Source organism: Oryctolagus cuniculus, chromosome 15, assembly GCF_964237555.1.
Source record: "Oryctolagus cuniculus chromosome 15, mOryCun1.1, whole genome shotgun sequence".
Taxonomy (NCBI): Eukaryota; Metazoa; Chordata; class Mammalia; order Lagomorpha; family Leporidae; genus Oryctolagus; species Oryctolagus cuniculus.
Window position 1 is genome coordinate 77,146,376 of NC_091446.1, and position 15,406 is coordinate 77,161,781.

The 15,406-nt window shown below is 44.9% G+C and overlaps 1 protein-coding gene and 1 pseudogene across 4 annotated transcripts in view; one reads left to right on the forward strand and one right to left on the reverse strand.

Annotated features, from left to right (window-relative positions):
• Positions 1-15,406, reverse strand: part of LOC127488765 (glutamate receptor ionotropic, delta-1) — a 754,955-nt gene that overhangs the window by 89,278 nt on the left and 650,271 nt on the right. The gene's annotated exons all lie outside the window — the stretch shown is intronic.
• On the forward strand, positions 2,828-3,366 carry LOC103351329 (non-histone chromosomal protein HMG-14 pseudogene; annotated as a pseudogene).

Below are 15,406 nucleotides of genomic sequence, written 5' to 3' on the forward strand. Positions count from 1 at the left end.
GCGCCGCTAGGCGGAGGATTAGCCTAGTGAGCCGCGGCGCCGGCATAGAGCTAAAATTTTGTGGAACTGCATAACCAGTTACCATAGAAAAGTTAAAAGTGATCACTGTAGGGTTTTATAATTGCTACCTAAATCCATTCATAGCAAGGTCAGACGGATTACCTGCCTCTGACACCCCCAGTGTATGCTAATGGGAGGCTCATTAACTATTAATTCAAATCCTAATCAAAGACATATTAGGTCCCTTATCCCAGGAGGAGATAAATGTAGGACAAACCCTGGGCCTGATGCTCAGACACACAGAATTGTTCTGCCTAATGCGCTGAAATGTTCCATCGGAGCATATTGAAAATTATATTTTAGAGCTCATTTTGGGATGATGTTCAATGTACTATCGATGACTTTACAACTGTTTCAGAGGAGATAAGGGACCATACTTCAGGCTCAATGCTGTTTGTGTCATTACATCTTAGGAAAACTGGCCAGATAAAAGAGACTCCTATTCCCAGCCACAGTTTCAGAAACTATTCACTCTGAGGCCTAGAAGTGGAATGATGGTGTCTTCCTGGGGGCAGCACATGCCTGAGAGCCAGGACTAGGAGGGAGTGAGGGGAAACTTCAGAGCCAGCAACTGACCCTGCACAGAAAGCCTGGAAGCCAAGTGGCCTCTCCCTGTCCCCCATCCTCTGCATCCGCCCCAGCTTCTCCCAGGCTAAGGGACAAGGATGATACAGGAAGAGCTCAGACACAGAGCAGGGACTTGGGATAAGGGTTGTTGGGAAAGGCTGCTTGGAGGAGTGGCATTGTCCCTATGTCACTGGAGAGTCCCCTGACCCCATATGCATACCATGCCTGATGTTCCTTAGGGGCGACATCTGAGGAAATGACAAAGCAAGCTAATTACAGTGTGTGTGTGTCATGGAGAATGAGCCCCCACTGCCCGCCTCATCTTTATCTCTCCCAAACAGAGGCAGACCACAAGCACAGTGAGTTCAATGGCAAACTCCAGGGACCGGAAGGACAGTGTCCCTCAGTGTCTGGTGGGACCCTTGCTATAAAGTCACGTCCAAGCCTGGTGTGATATCAATCCTCACAGGCAGAACTGGCCAGATTTAGTGTGCTCACGAGAGGGATACTCTTGGTTCTTGACCTACTGGGCAAAGCCAGAGGCCAGCGTGGGGTCCATGTCGGGGGACCACGGGGAGGTGCAATTAAGTGTCCAGTGACCCTGTGAGGGCTGGGACCTGCCTGTGAAGTCATGACTGAGATTTGAAGATCCACAGTTGGGCCCTGGTTTCTAAACCCTTGGCTTGGTCAAAGGGCAACAGACAAATTCTGCCTCCTCTCTTGCCCGTGCTGTTTCCACTACAAAGTCTGTGCAATGCCTCCAAGGATCCGATCTGCAGGTTTCCTGTGGCAGCAAAGAACACAGTTATGACCTGAGTCCCTGTCCATGGGAGGGAGGTCACCCAGAACTGTCGCAGACATGGCTGGTGCATGGCCTAGAACCCTGTGTGCAAGATGTGCTCATCCCTCCCGTGCAGGTCAGCTGCAAACAGCACAAGAGGGTTGCCTTCCACCGAGGGAAGCTGCCTCCCTTGGAGATGCAGTGCGAGAGGCAGCCCCTCTGCCTAAGGCAGATCTATGTCTGCGGGGAAACCTGCCCTCCAGAACTCTGCTCTCTTGGGGTTGGCTGGAGCTTGTTTCCAGCTGACACCACACTCTTGCTTAAAATCTTTCCCTGCCTTGCTCTGTGTCCCTCATCCTGCTTCACTGGAAATGCCCCCTCCACCCATAAGCCATTTGTGCAAGATTTCCCAGCTCAGGCTCTGCTCCTAAGGGTTCCCAATTTGAGGCCAGAAAGTATGGAGCTTCTTGTCACAGTGGAGCGCAGCTTCTGACGAGCCACTCCCAGTACCTAGCCTGCAGGTCCCAGAAAGCTGTGGGGTGTGGCGCTGAGCTCATCGTAAGCACCCTTGACGTCCCAAAGGTCTGACTTGATGCCTAAAGCTGCACATCACCTACAGTCTTTGCACGCCTGCTTTTCCATCCCGCTCAAGTCCTCAGGAGCCAGGCTTTGCAAGGACAATTAACTTCCCTTGCTCATCAGATCCAAACACAATTAGTCACTGGGTTTGCCATTAGTTAATGGCAGGCACAGTTATCAGAACCATCATTTTTCTGTTTTGAGAAGGAATAAAGTAAAGAAGGCCTGGGAGAACACTTGATCCTCAGGAGGTATTGTTTGCAGATGAGCAGAGACACCCATTTGTCAGGCCCTGAGTCTGTGGCACATTCTAAGCAGCCCATGATGATGACTTTAGACTGTGGGTCAGGTGTCCTCTGATAGACTCAGACTCAGGAACACAGCCCAGCCTCTTCAGTGCTAAGCCTGGAATTTATTTCTGAATCTAAATGTTAAATGCCAAAGTGTTCATCAGAAAAACAGGTCAAGTGGGACTAGGATGGGGCTAGTGGATTAAGCCACAGTTTGTAATGTCAACATTCCCATACCACAGGGCTGGTTTGAGTCCTAGCTGCTCCACTTTTTCTCCAGGTCCCTGCTAACGTGCCTGGGAAAGCAGTGAAAGATGGTCCAAGTGCATGGGTCCCTGCCACCCATGTGGAAGAGACTAGGAGGGCGTACCAGGCTGCCAGCTTCAGCCTGGCCCAGCCGCATCCATTGTGGCTGCTTAGAGAGTGAAACAGCAGATGGAAAATTCTCTCTGTGTGTGCCACTCAGCCTTTCAAATCAATTATCAATCAACCAATCAACCAATCTTTGCACCTAAACCAGAGCACCATTTGAAAACAAAATTAGGGGTCCCAGCAGCTCGGGCTGCGGGAGCCGCGGCAGCGGCAAGGCAGCCCAGCTCCGCGAAGGCACTCGGCGCGCCGCGGCCCGCAGGCACCCGGCACGCGCCCTCTGCGCCGCCAGGATGCCCAAGAGGAAGGTCAGCTCTGCCGAGGGGGCGGCCAAGGAGGAGCCCAAGAGGAGGTCGGCGCGCTTGTCGGCGAAGCCGGCCCCGCGAAGGTGGAAGCGAAGCCCAAGAAGGCTGCTGGGAAGGATAAGTCATCAGACAAGAAAGTGCAAGCAAAGGGGAAGAGAGGAGCAAAGGGAAAACAGGCCGAGGTGGCTAACCAAGAAGCTAAAGAAGACTTGCCTGCAGAAAACGGAGAAACGAAAAACGAGGAGAGTCCAGCCTCTGATGAAGCAGAAGAGAAAGAAGCCAAGTCCGATTAATACCATACACCATGTGTTATCAGTGGTCCCTGTCTCCCTTCTTGTACAATCCAGAGGAATATTTTTATCAACTATTTTGTAAATGCAAGTTTTTTAGTAGCTCTAGAAACATTTTTAAGAAGGAGGGAAGCCCACCTCATTCCATTTTTTAAGTGTAAATGATTTTTTTTAAGAGGTGAAATCATTTGCTGGTTGTTTATTTTTTGGTACAACCAGAAAATAGTGGCATATTGAATTCTGGGAGGCTTTGACTGTCTTGGGTGTCAGCTTAACATTCCATAGGTGGGGGTGGTTTTTATATCTTACAGTACAGAACATACTAAGTGGCAATTTGGAGTCTCAATTGTGCAATTAATCTGTCTTGAATATTTTCAGTTACTTCTCCCATGTTTTGTAGAATTGTTTCCTACAGAAAACCACTCCTTGTTCTGTCAGAACCATGTGCACTCTGTAACATCTTTGGTTGTGGTAGTCCAGTTTTCCTAATGATTTTGTTAATGTGCCGTGAAAGATTGAAAATTTGAGTGTCGTGCATATGCTATTATATTGTGAATGGGTGGGATTTATGTAACAGCAACATTTGAAGATACTTGTACTTGATAGCCTCTTAAGGAAGAGTTGCCTCCAAATTTGAAGCTGGAAAGTCACGGAATAACTTTTAAAAAAAGAATGACAATTCATGGCTTTTTAGATTTTTGGTACGTATGTTAAGAATTGTGTACAAATTAAAATGTGTGTGCTGATTCTCACCACCAATAAAATCTCAATTATGGAAAAAAAAAAAAAAACAAAATTAGACAGGGGTAAGTAAGTTTTAACTAAGACCAGAGTCCGAATGAGCTGGCTGTAGGCAGGCTGAGATTGCCCCAGTCAGAATGTTCAGCCCAGGGTGACCCGAGAGCAGTGGGAAGAGCCAAGGCATGAGTCATCCTTGTGATTCCATTGAGGAAGAAAGTCAGGCTAGGGGCTCAGTAGTTTCCTGGCACTGGAAATTGAAGGGTGGGTGTTTAACCTAGCTGCTAAGACACTGGTTGAGATACCCACATTCACTACTCGAGTAGCTAGGTTCCCTTCCTGGCTTCAGCTCCAGTTTAGATTCCTGTTAATGCAGACCCTGGTGGGCAGCAGTGATAGATTGAGTAGCTGGATCTCCGCTGTACACGTGGGAGATCTGAATTGAGCTCCCAGCTCCCAACTTGGGCCCAGCCCAGCCCAGGCCACTGAGAGCATTTATGGACTGAACCACGGAATGGGAGTTTTCTAGTGCTGTTTGTCTCTTGGTCTCAAAAAGCAATTTGAGAAAAAAAGCACAGAATTGGGAATTGAGAAGTGGGAGGGAAAAGAGACACAGTCATTTTAATAGAAGACCCATCATGTGCTGGATGCATGCGCATAGTTGTCTATTTTCATAATTTTCAATGCCTGGTTGATATTTCTCTCTCTAGGAGCCAAAGGTAGCAATGACAAGAAGATACACACCCACATCAGCCAATTATAAAAGTTTATGTGATTCTCACCCCTCCTCTCAACGTTTTATTTTCAATACTTTTCTAGAATCTTAGCTGGATGGGACCTTACATGGAGACTTGGCATCTTTGGTCTCTGCAAGATAGGAGTGAGTAGGAGCTGTGAATGAAAAGTCGAATGTAGGGTTAAAGAAACTGTGGAGACCACTCCAGGGAAAGGAGACCACAACAGGGAAAGAAGGACATGGTGCATTCGTTACTGAAGAGATCAGAGAGCAATGAGCACATGGGGACAAAAACTCGAGCAGCTGGAGAGAGGGCTGGTGCTGGAGTCTCCCCCAGACTCCCAGAATGTACTCAAATCTACAGAAGAATGAACTCAATCACAATACACGCAAGCAGGATGCCAGTTCTTATCCCTTAGTGACTTGGCACTCAATGGCCAAGAGCCCCATTTCCTTACTCTAAGCACTGCGCCCCCCACCCTTGACATCCAAACTCTAAATTGGCCCAAGTTGAAACAGGGCCTAGGGTTTGGCTTCCTGGGAAAATGTCAGGTCATCATGAGCCTTTCATTGGAGGTCTCAGAGCCCCACTGGGTGCCAAGAGGAACGATCATCCTTCTACTGGTCAGGGTACTCCAGGAGAAAACCTTGTCTGTGATGTGGGCAAAGAAGGTCTTCTTCTCAGTGATGTCCCTAAGGAAAAGGGCTTGGCCTCACACCCTCATTTATCCCATCCACACACACTCAAAGTGAATTGTGGTGTCCTTGGGCCCTTTCTCTTACCCAGAAGCAGACATTAGAAACTCAGAAGAGCAGATTTCAAGAAGATGCAATACCTGCTGATGGGCTTGAGTCCTTCCCCAAACGGAGGCCTCGCTAGTGTTCTCACCACAAGCGGCCCCGTCCTCCCTGCTTCCCTCTCCATCTGGATTTCAACTTTATTTTCATTTTCTTCAGTTTCCCTTAGAGACTTAGCCTCATTCAGCAGCCCCCTGTGGCTCCTCTCAATATTATTTTTATTTGTGTTCCTTGGAAACACAGGGAGATAGAGAGAGAGAGAGAGAGAGAAAGAGCAATCTTCCACCTGCTGGTTCACTCCCCAAATATGTACAACAGGCAGGGCTAGGCTGGGCCAAAGCCAGGAACCAGGACTCCATCTGGGTCTCCAGGTGAGTGACAGGGATCCAAGTACTTGAGCCATCACCTGTGGCCTCCAAAAATGGGCATTAGTGAGAAACTGGATCAGAAGCAGATATGGATACGGATATGGGATGCAGGCATCTCAAGTAGCAACTTTAACTGCTGTACCAAACGCTTGCCCCATCCACTCAGTCTAAAAGCTTGATCCGATTTGCCTCATCCTAAAATGATAACTCCAACATGCAATCCCCCAACACCTTCCCCTGCCCAACAGTGCCACTACCGCTGATGCAAGCTCCTGGCTGTCTCTTCCCTTCCTCTCACCATTAACGTTCTCAGTAACAATAGAGCCTCTCCTCTTCAACTGTGCTTTATATTCCTTCACATTCAAATGACACCCTTAGCAACGAACTTTCTCTCTCCATGGATAAAGGAGAGGGAGCGACACTCAGCTGAGTCCCACACTGCTGCCTAGCATGCGTCATTAGAGTTACTCTGCACCTGACATAAGAGGAAACAGGCTCTCAAAGAACATGAATGGCTTAATGTGTTATTTAATCCAGTCTTCTTTCCAGCCTGCGAGCCCATCACAGCAAGGCCTTGGAATTCCCCTGTGGAAACCACAGAGGCAGTGATGGTGGAGGCAGAGTTTCGATGTTCCCCTCCCCCGGGGCATTCTGAGACCAACTCTGGACTGCACCTGCTCCTCTGATGCTCCCTGGAGCACCATGGCATCTTCCTGTGTTCCCCCAGGCCTCTCCTCCACCTGTCTGCTCACAGGCTTGCGTCTTCCTCTGCTATGCCCTACAAGTGACCCCTAACCCAGGTCTGTCCAAGTGCCCTGACTTTCCAGTTACAGTAGTGTCTCCATTGGGAATCTGTTCACAGCTACAGAGGTACACATCTTCTCAGGAGACTCTGAAGTTGCTGGATTTAGCAGCCATGACTCCTCCCAGACCAGAAGGGGAATGCTTCCAGCTGTTCTTCAACCCAGCCTGGAGAGGTGTGGAGCGACCCTTTCAGAGGAAGGGATAACTGAATTGTGTCTTAAAGAGATCAGTTCCCTGGGGAGGCATGGGAGCAGGACTTTCCAGACAGCAGAAATTGGGGCGACCCTGGTCTGCTGGGCAAACATGACCAGCATGGTATGGAAGTGGACAAGGTAAGAATTTGTCCAGAGGAAATGCCACCCTGCTGGCTCAGGAGAAGGTACAAAAGGGCTGAGTCCCATAACCAGGGGAGAAAGTGACTGTGAATGAGCACAAGTGACATGAATGAGCATGGGGACCCATTGACAAACCACCTGTAAGGGGCACTGTGGTGACAGAGACACAGTCCAGTGTCTGTGTGACATTGCATGATGGCCTTGATCTTGATGAGCCAAGAGAAGGTAGTGGGTCAACATGGGTGGTCACAGGAGGGGTCCTGTGGCCCTGGAAGAGGCAGACCAGGCTTCACAGCCTGTGTCCTAATGTCCACCATGGCAAGACACATGGTGGCCTACACCACCAACCTGCTCCTCCCTTTGGTGCCCCAGATGGTGCTGTCAGCCAATTCTGGGAGGCCCAGGACCTCCCAATCATGCAGAAGAGCCAACACCAGAACAAATGAGTGTGGGGTGTGGAGGGTGAAGCAGGAGGTGAGGGGATGGAGCAGCAGGCAGATCTAGAGCACAAGTTGAACCCCCTCCACTCTCCTCCTTCCAGGCCTCATCCCACAGGATGCTAAAAAAATGGGAATATTCCAAAGGACATGGGAGCTGACTTAAAGAGCTCCTACTGGCCAGAAATGAAACCGTAAGAACAATGAAGTGAATATGTTAGGATTGGGTTATAATTCGAAGATAAAATATTCATGAACCTGTATTAATATAAATTAAGACTCAATAACTAAGTGACTAGGAGAGTTGATATAAAGCTCCCTTAGAGAAGAATTCCAGATCACTTGGTAGATGCTTCCAACTCCAGGAAGTGAAAATTAATATGCCCTCAATCCTGAGTGTGGGCAGTGCCTAATGACTTGCTTCCAAAGAGTAGAATATTTGTTTCCACAAATACAAAAATGTAAATTCACTTTGGAGAAACCTGCCAGGCACGACCTTGGCCAGGAGAACAAGATTAACATCACCAGCGGTGGGTAACGTGCATGGCATACAAACATGACTTCATGGGGGAGAACAGCACTCCTTTGCAGTCTTCTTCCCCTAAACCCACGAGCCCAGACTAACCAGGAAACACACGCACCAGCAAAAGACAACTTAAGGGACCTTACAAAATATGATTCAAGATTGCCAAGGTCATGAATAGCAAAGAGAGAGAAGCCATCAAGACCACAGGAGAAATAATGGCACACAAAGTCCAAATACATAATGTGCTGTCCTGGATGGGATCCTAGGATGGGATCATTTTAACTGGGCAGAAGTAGAGAAATCCATATAAACTATGGCGTTCAGTTAATAATCCTACACCAATGTTGGATTTTAGCCAAAGGCAAATGTCCCACAGTAATGTAAAAACATTAACAATACAGGAAAGTAGAGACTTGGTACTACCTGTATAATTTTCAACAAATATAAATTATTGTAGAATAAAATGCCTACTTAAACAAATCATGGCAGAAAGACAGACTCTTTGATAAATGTTTCTATAAAAACTGTTTATCTGTATGGGTTAAATGGCAATCTCCAAAATAAATTCCAAATGGATAAAAGACCTACATGTGAAAATCAATACTGTATAATTTCTAAAATAAATTATATGACCTGGCGTTAAAGATGATATTTTCAAAGAGCATACAAATAGAACAAACCCTAAAAGGAATAACTTATCCAGTTAACTATATTAGTATTAGAATCTTCTCACAATAAAGATGCTATAAATAAAATTAAATGTAAGCCCTGTAGAAGAAAAGTTTAGCTCACAGGTAACATATAAATGTAAGATGAATATAATGCAATCTTTAAAAAGGACAAAAATATGCATAGGATATGTGCAAAAGAAGCCCAAATAGAAATAAGCTTATGAAAACATGTTTGGCCTCATTTGTAATCAGAAAAATCCAAATTAATATAGTCATTAGATAGCATGTGATATCCATCAGATTTTCAAAAATGAAAAGTGTGAAATCAAATATTCATAACGTTGATAAACAATGTGTACTCTCAGACACAGCTACTGACAATGTAAATTTGCAAAACCACATTAGAGAGTAATTTGCAAATGTCTAATAAAATTAAGCAGGCCCATACCAATGAGCCAGCAATTCTAGTTCAAGGTACGGACCCAAAGGAACACATCCATCTGCTCCCAAGATATATACAACAATGCCCACTGCAGGGCTGTCAATGCTGGCCTGCTGGCAAAATTCTGAAACAACCCAAATGTCTGCAGGCAGTCAGCAAGGCACAGGACGGGTCTAAAGTTAACATATATCTCATTATATGGTATCTAAATAAGTAGAGTATACCTAAATGTACCAAATATTGATTGCCAAGGCAATGACATCAATTTTCCATTATATGTTGATTATATAAAATCTAATAATACTGTATATTTTTGAAAACATATTAATAAAGTAAAGCTATGTTAAAATAGTTAAAATGATATTACATGTTATTTTCAGATCCATTTTATACATTAATATATATTTCCATATATGAACTTGCTGAACTCTGAATGCATGTCAGCAAGTGCCTATATGTGGAATAGAAAAACATGAAACTAGCTCTAAGTTCAATTTGTATTCAAAAGCATTTTATATAATTTTTATTTCAAAAAACATGAAGTGCAAATGAGTATTTTTCCTCCCCACTCCCTTTTTTTTTAGTGGTTAAGATTCCCGCCTACTTCATCAGGGTGCCTGGGTTCCAGTGCTGGCTCCAGCCCCAATTCTGTTTTCCTGCTAATGTAAACCCTGGAAGGCAGTTATGGTGGCTCAAATGACTGGGTTCCTGCCCCCCTGGTGGCAGACCTGGCTTGAGTTTACAGCTCCTGTCTGTGTAAATAATATAGCTCTTGGCTACTAACATAAACATGAAGGGGACGAACTGTCACACCATCACTCAAACAATTGCAACTCTAAAATGGCAAATGTGTCATTTCTTCACAATCATTTTTGGATCTGGTACAGAAAGCCTAAGAAGAAAACATTTAAATGTGAAAAGTCAATTGCCTAGCCCAGGCAATTGTGGGGATCCTCACAGTGAACCAGCAGATGGGGTCTTTGTATGTCTGTCTGTCTTTCTCTATTATCTACCTGAAGATGGACAGATCTGTCTATATCTATCTACTCTATCATCTCTCTCTCTCCTTTCAGATAGAATAAATAAATAAATAAAATTTAGAAAAGCAAACTGATGAAGTAACATTTATTACATGTGGGAAGTGGGGTATAAGTGTTTGTTATACCAGTACATATAAATATATTTATTTTTCACCTGTTTAAATATTTTATACAAATACAAGATAGTTTAATGAGATGTGAGCTATGATAAAAATACAGATAATGGGCTGGCACTGCAGCTCACTAGCCTAATCCTCCGCCTGTGGAGCCGGCACCCCAGGTTCTAGTCCCGGTTGGGGCGCCAGATTCTGTCCCGGTTGCTCCTCTTCCAGTCCAGCTCTCTGCTGTGGCCCAGGAAGGCAGTGGAGGATGGCCCAAGTGCTTGGGCCCTGCATTCACATGGGAGACCAGGAGGAGGCACTGGCTCCTGGCTCCGGATTGGCGCAGCGATCCCTACAGATAGTGATCAAGTTCTGAGTTAATCTTCATATAGAATTAATATTTTGCAACTATGGATAATTGTAGTATAGAAAAAAATAAAAATTCATAATTTTGTCATGTAAATATCATAGATAAGAAAAATGCTTAAGGAAATGGGAGAATATTTGTGTAGGACAAGTTCCTTATTTTCCAGAGTAGAAATTCAAAGGAAGGAGCTCAATGTGCACCAACTTATTGACCTTTTCCTGTCTGACCTTATCACTACAGAAGGATAATGTAGGAACTAATATTCTTTGATTTAAAAAGTCTATCAAAGTTCAGCAATATCGTTAGTTTTGCTTGTAGTCATTTTTCCTCGAAGTCAAGTAAAAATAAAAGTAATAATTTTTGAAAAGGAGGTTTATTATGTGATCCCATATTTTCCTATATTCCTCTGCCTCTGCATATGCATAAGTATGCAGATCCAGATACCGAAAATAATTTCTCCAAGTAGAAGTGTTGATGGTTTAGGGAAAGGGAAATTTTTTTTGACAGGCAGTTAGACAGTGAGAGAGAGAGACAGAGAGAAAGGTCTTCCTTTTGCCGTTGGTTCACCCCCCAAATGGTTGCCACGGCTGGTGTGCTGCACCGATCCGAAGCCAGGAGCCAGGTGCTTCTCCTGGTCTCACAAATGGGTGCAGGGCCCAAGGACTTGCGCCATCCTCCAGTACCTACCCGGGCCACAGCAGAGAGCTGGACTGGAAGAGGAGCAACTGGGACAGAATCCGGTGCCCCAACCGGGTCTAGAACCCGGGGTGCTGGTGCCGCAGGCACAGCATTAGCCTAGTGAGCCACGGCGCTGGCCTAAAGGGAAAAATGTTTGATGATTGACTTACTTTTTAGGGTTTGAAATTTTGGTAAGAATAAGAAATGCAAAATACAATGTGACCATTACTATTTTAAAACATATAAGGCCATGAGAATGAAGCACAAAGTTCTAGAAACAGTGTGTGACAACGGATATTAATGAAGATAGCACCAACTAAACCAGGTAAGTTTAAGGAGAATTTTCTGAGAAGCAGAGCCCACTGGGTTTTGTGGGGGAAAGGATGTGAAGTTTCAAAAGGAACTGAAGGAGTGAGTGTTTGGGAGAGGAAGTTGGGGGAGGTGAATTAATGGGAAAACAACTGGTTTACTGACAGCAAAATGGCTGTACTTACATACGTAGGGATACTGAATATTAATGATGCCATTTCAAAGAGGGAATCGGCCATGCATGCAGGTCTGTGAGGAGTCCAGGGAAAGCACTGAGAAATGGATTGTTCAGAATTCATGGAGGATGCACCTAGGATGGAACTTGAGTGCATTCCCAAAAGGAAAATGAGCTTTCCAGGAAGGTGCGGGGAGCAAAGCATTCCAGGAAAGAGAAAAAATTTCTGACTGCAAAAGCAGAGGAGCGAGACAACTGGCTGTGACCCACATGTCACAAAAATGCAAGGGTCAGGAGCCCTACGCAGACTTTTTCTTGGGGGTGGGCGTGGAGCAGTTGGGAAGGCATTGAGCAATGATGTGATCAAATGTGGTTTGTGTTTATAAAAAATACTGAGATGCTATCAGATGAAAAAAAGCATGAAGGATGGATTTAAACATGCAAAGACAGGGAAGAAGCCATCCAGGCCCTGAGCACCTGCTCCAAATCTGGAGGAATATTTATGAGGCAGGCCGAATCTCCGGGAGGCAAATGGTTTCCTGTGGGAGATGAAGCCAGGCTGGAGGTCAAGAGTGGCCGAGTGACCAGGCGGGTGCACTTCAGCCAATGGGCAGGGTTGGCAGAAAGGCTCAGAGTCTAGCTAATGAGCTCACTGTGGGACATGTTGCATTTAGGTGCCTGGCCTGGCCCAGGGCCCCAGGTGTTAACATCTTCAGCATCTGGTGGTAACTGAAGACTTCAGGGTAGGTGACATTGCTCAGAAACGGCAAGGAGTGAACTCAGCAGTAAACAGGATGTGCAATCCTGGAAATACACAAGTCAGGACCCCCTCTCCTGCCATTAACTGACATTCTTTTCAGGCAGCCTGTCAGATCCCATTTATCCATCTTGTTGGTTCTAACACTTTGTTCCTTCCTGCTGGCATCATTTATAATCCTGATTCGATCAGTCAACATATTAGGCTTAGGCATCCCAGGCTTTCCAGTTGAAAATGGCTCCTGTGGAACACCCACTATTCTCCCCATTGGCTAATAAGATAAAGATAATAAGATAAAGAGGATAAAAAGTCACACCATCACTCAAAAATTACAGCTTTGTAAAATGGCAAATGTGCCCTGCCTTTGCAAGCATTTTTGAGTCTGGAACAGAAAGCCTGAGAGGAAAACATCCAGATGTGAAAAGTCAACAGGATAAGATGTAAAGGCAAACAGTTAGCAAAGTAAAAAATTACAGGGGAGGATTGAAATTGGTGAAATGAAATCCACACAACAGAAAAAGAACAGTATAATCTGTGAAGGATGTGCTCCAAAAGTTGGCTCCGAATCCAGAGTGTAAGGCAATAAAGCAATGGAAGGAAACTGAACAGAAAAAGACAGTATTAATGGAACCTAAGGACCAGACCAGCACCCTCGGAATACAGGAACTGCTGAGATACCTGCAGACAACCATAGAAGAAGTAGTAACCGCAGATATAACTGAAGAAAAAGATCCTCAAATACAACGAAATAAGTATGAAAATGAGAGAGTTCACATTCCAAAGAAATCCAATGAGGAGGAACAAATACTACTTATACAAATGCTAACACCAATCTGTTTAAAATATGCTATGTAGGGGCTGAGTGCTTGACTCAGCAGTTAAGACACCAGTCAGGGCAGCCACAGCATACACTGGAGAACATGGGCTTGAGTCCTGGTTCCAGCTTCCTGCTAATGAGGGCCCTGGGAGGCAGCATGACTCAAGTGATTGGATTCCTGCCACCCACCTGTGGGACTTGCAGTGACTTGCCAACTCCCTGCTTCGACCCCTGGCTGCTGTGGGTATTTGGGGAGCAAATAAGCAGATGGGAGCTGTCTGTATGTGTCTCTCAAATCCTCACAAGTCAATAAAACATATCCTACAGGAATATTTTTTATAAAAGGTTTGGAGAACAGATTCAAAGGAAGGAAAACAAAGCTGCCCATTTTATCCTGCGGAGCCCTACATGCTACATAATATGAACTTGGACACATCCAAATATTATTTTTTATATATAAAGAATCAGAAAAAAACACATCTGAAGAAAAGCAGGAGTTCAGGAAAAAAAGTCTATGTTCTATTGTTGAAGTGCCTACTGAAAACAGTTCAATGAATCAAGGGTTAAATTGACAGGAAGAATCTAAGTACAGAGAAACTGTACATAAAATTAGATTTACCAACTAACTTATCAGCAGAAACAACACTCAACTTATAAGAAGGTTTTAATAAAACATTTTAACTACACCTATTTGAGCTCACAATGAATTAAATCTGCAATAAAATAATTATACATTGAAAGATACAGTCTTGGCTGGCGCCACGGCTCACTAGGCTAATTCTCTGCCTGCGGCGCTGGCACTCTGGGTTCTAGTCCCGGTTGGGGTGCCAGTTCTGTCCTGGTTGCTCCTCTTCCAGTCCAGCTCTCTGCTGTGGCCTGGGAAGGCAGTGGAGGATGGCCCAAGCACTTGGGCCCTGCATCCGCATGGGAGACCAGGAGGAAGCACCTGGCTCCTGGCTTCAGATCAGTGCAGCATGCTGGCCATGGCAGCCATTTGGGGGGTGAACCAATGGAAGGAAGATCTTTCTCTCTGTCTCTCTCTCACTGTCTAACTCTGCCTGTCAAAAAAAAAAAAAAGCAGTCTTGTGTTTCTATACTTTTTGAATGTTTTCCTTTATTTTAATTCTTTATCAAGTGTTATTTTTATAGTATAACTTTATATAAAACACCTGTGTACTTCAAATTATGTACTGTTCATAAAATTTATTAATATGTCTTTGCTATCCTAATACAAATGTTGAAGACAATGGTACCAAGTCAGAATTCTATAACATTCAACCAAACAACTATTTGGCAGGTCAACACAAATATTCATTTATTAATTCTCCAGGATAGTTTTTCATTAACTGCAAATTTAATTAAATACTACTTAGCTTCCTATTCATGAGAATACTATGCAAAATCACCAAACATTTCTGAAACCAAGACATACTTCCCAATTTGCCAATCTAATCAGCCTGTCAGAAACAAAGAAAAATAAATTTCTTTCTTTTTTTATTTTTATTTATTTTATTTGACAGGTAGAACTACAGACAGTGAGAGGGAGAGACAGAGAGAAAGGTCTTCCCTCCATTGGTTCACCCCCAAATGGCTGCCATGGCCGGCGCTGCACCGATCCAAAGCCAGGAGCCAGGTGCCTCCTCCTGGTCTTCCATGCACGTGGAGGAGCCCAAACACCTGGGCCATCCTCCACTGCCCTCCTGGGCCACAGCAGAGAGCTGGACCAGAAGAGGAGCAACCAGAACTAGAACTGGCACCCTTATGGGATACCGGTGCCACAGCACCAGACCCAATATCTTTCTTTTTAAAAAAAATATATATTTATGTATTTGAAAAGTAGAGTGACATAGTGAGACAAGGAAAGACAAGACCGATCCTCCACCTACTGGTTCATTCCCTAAATGGTCCCAACCATCAGGGCTGGGCCAGGCTGACACCAGGAACTAGGAACTCCATCCTGGTCTCTCACCTGAGTGGCAAAGGCCCAAGCACTTGGACCACCTTCCACTGTCTCCCAGGCACATTAGCAGGAACTAGATCAGAAGTAGAGCAGCCAGAATTTGAAC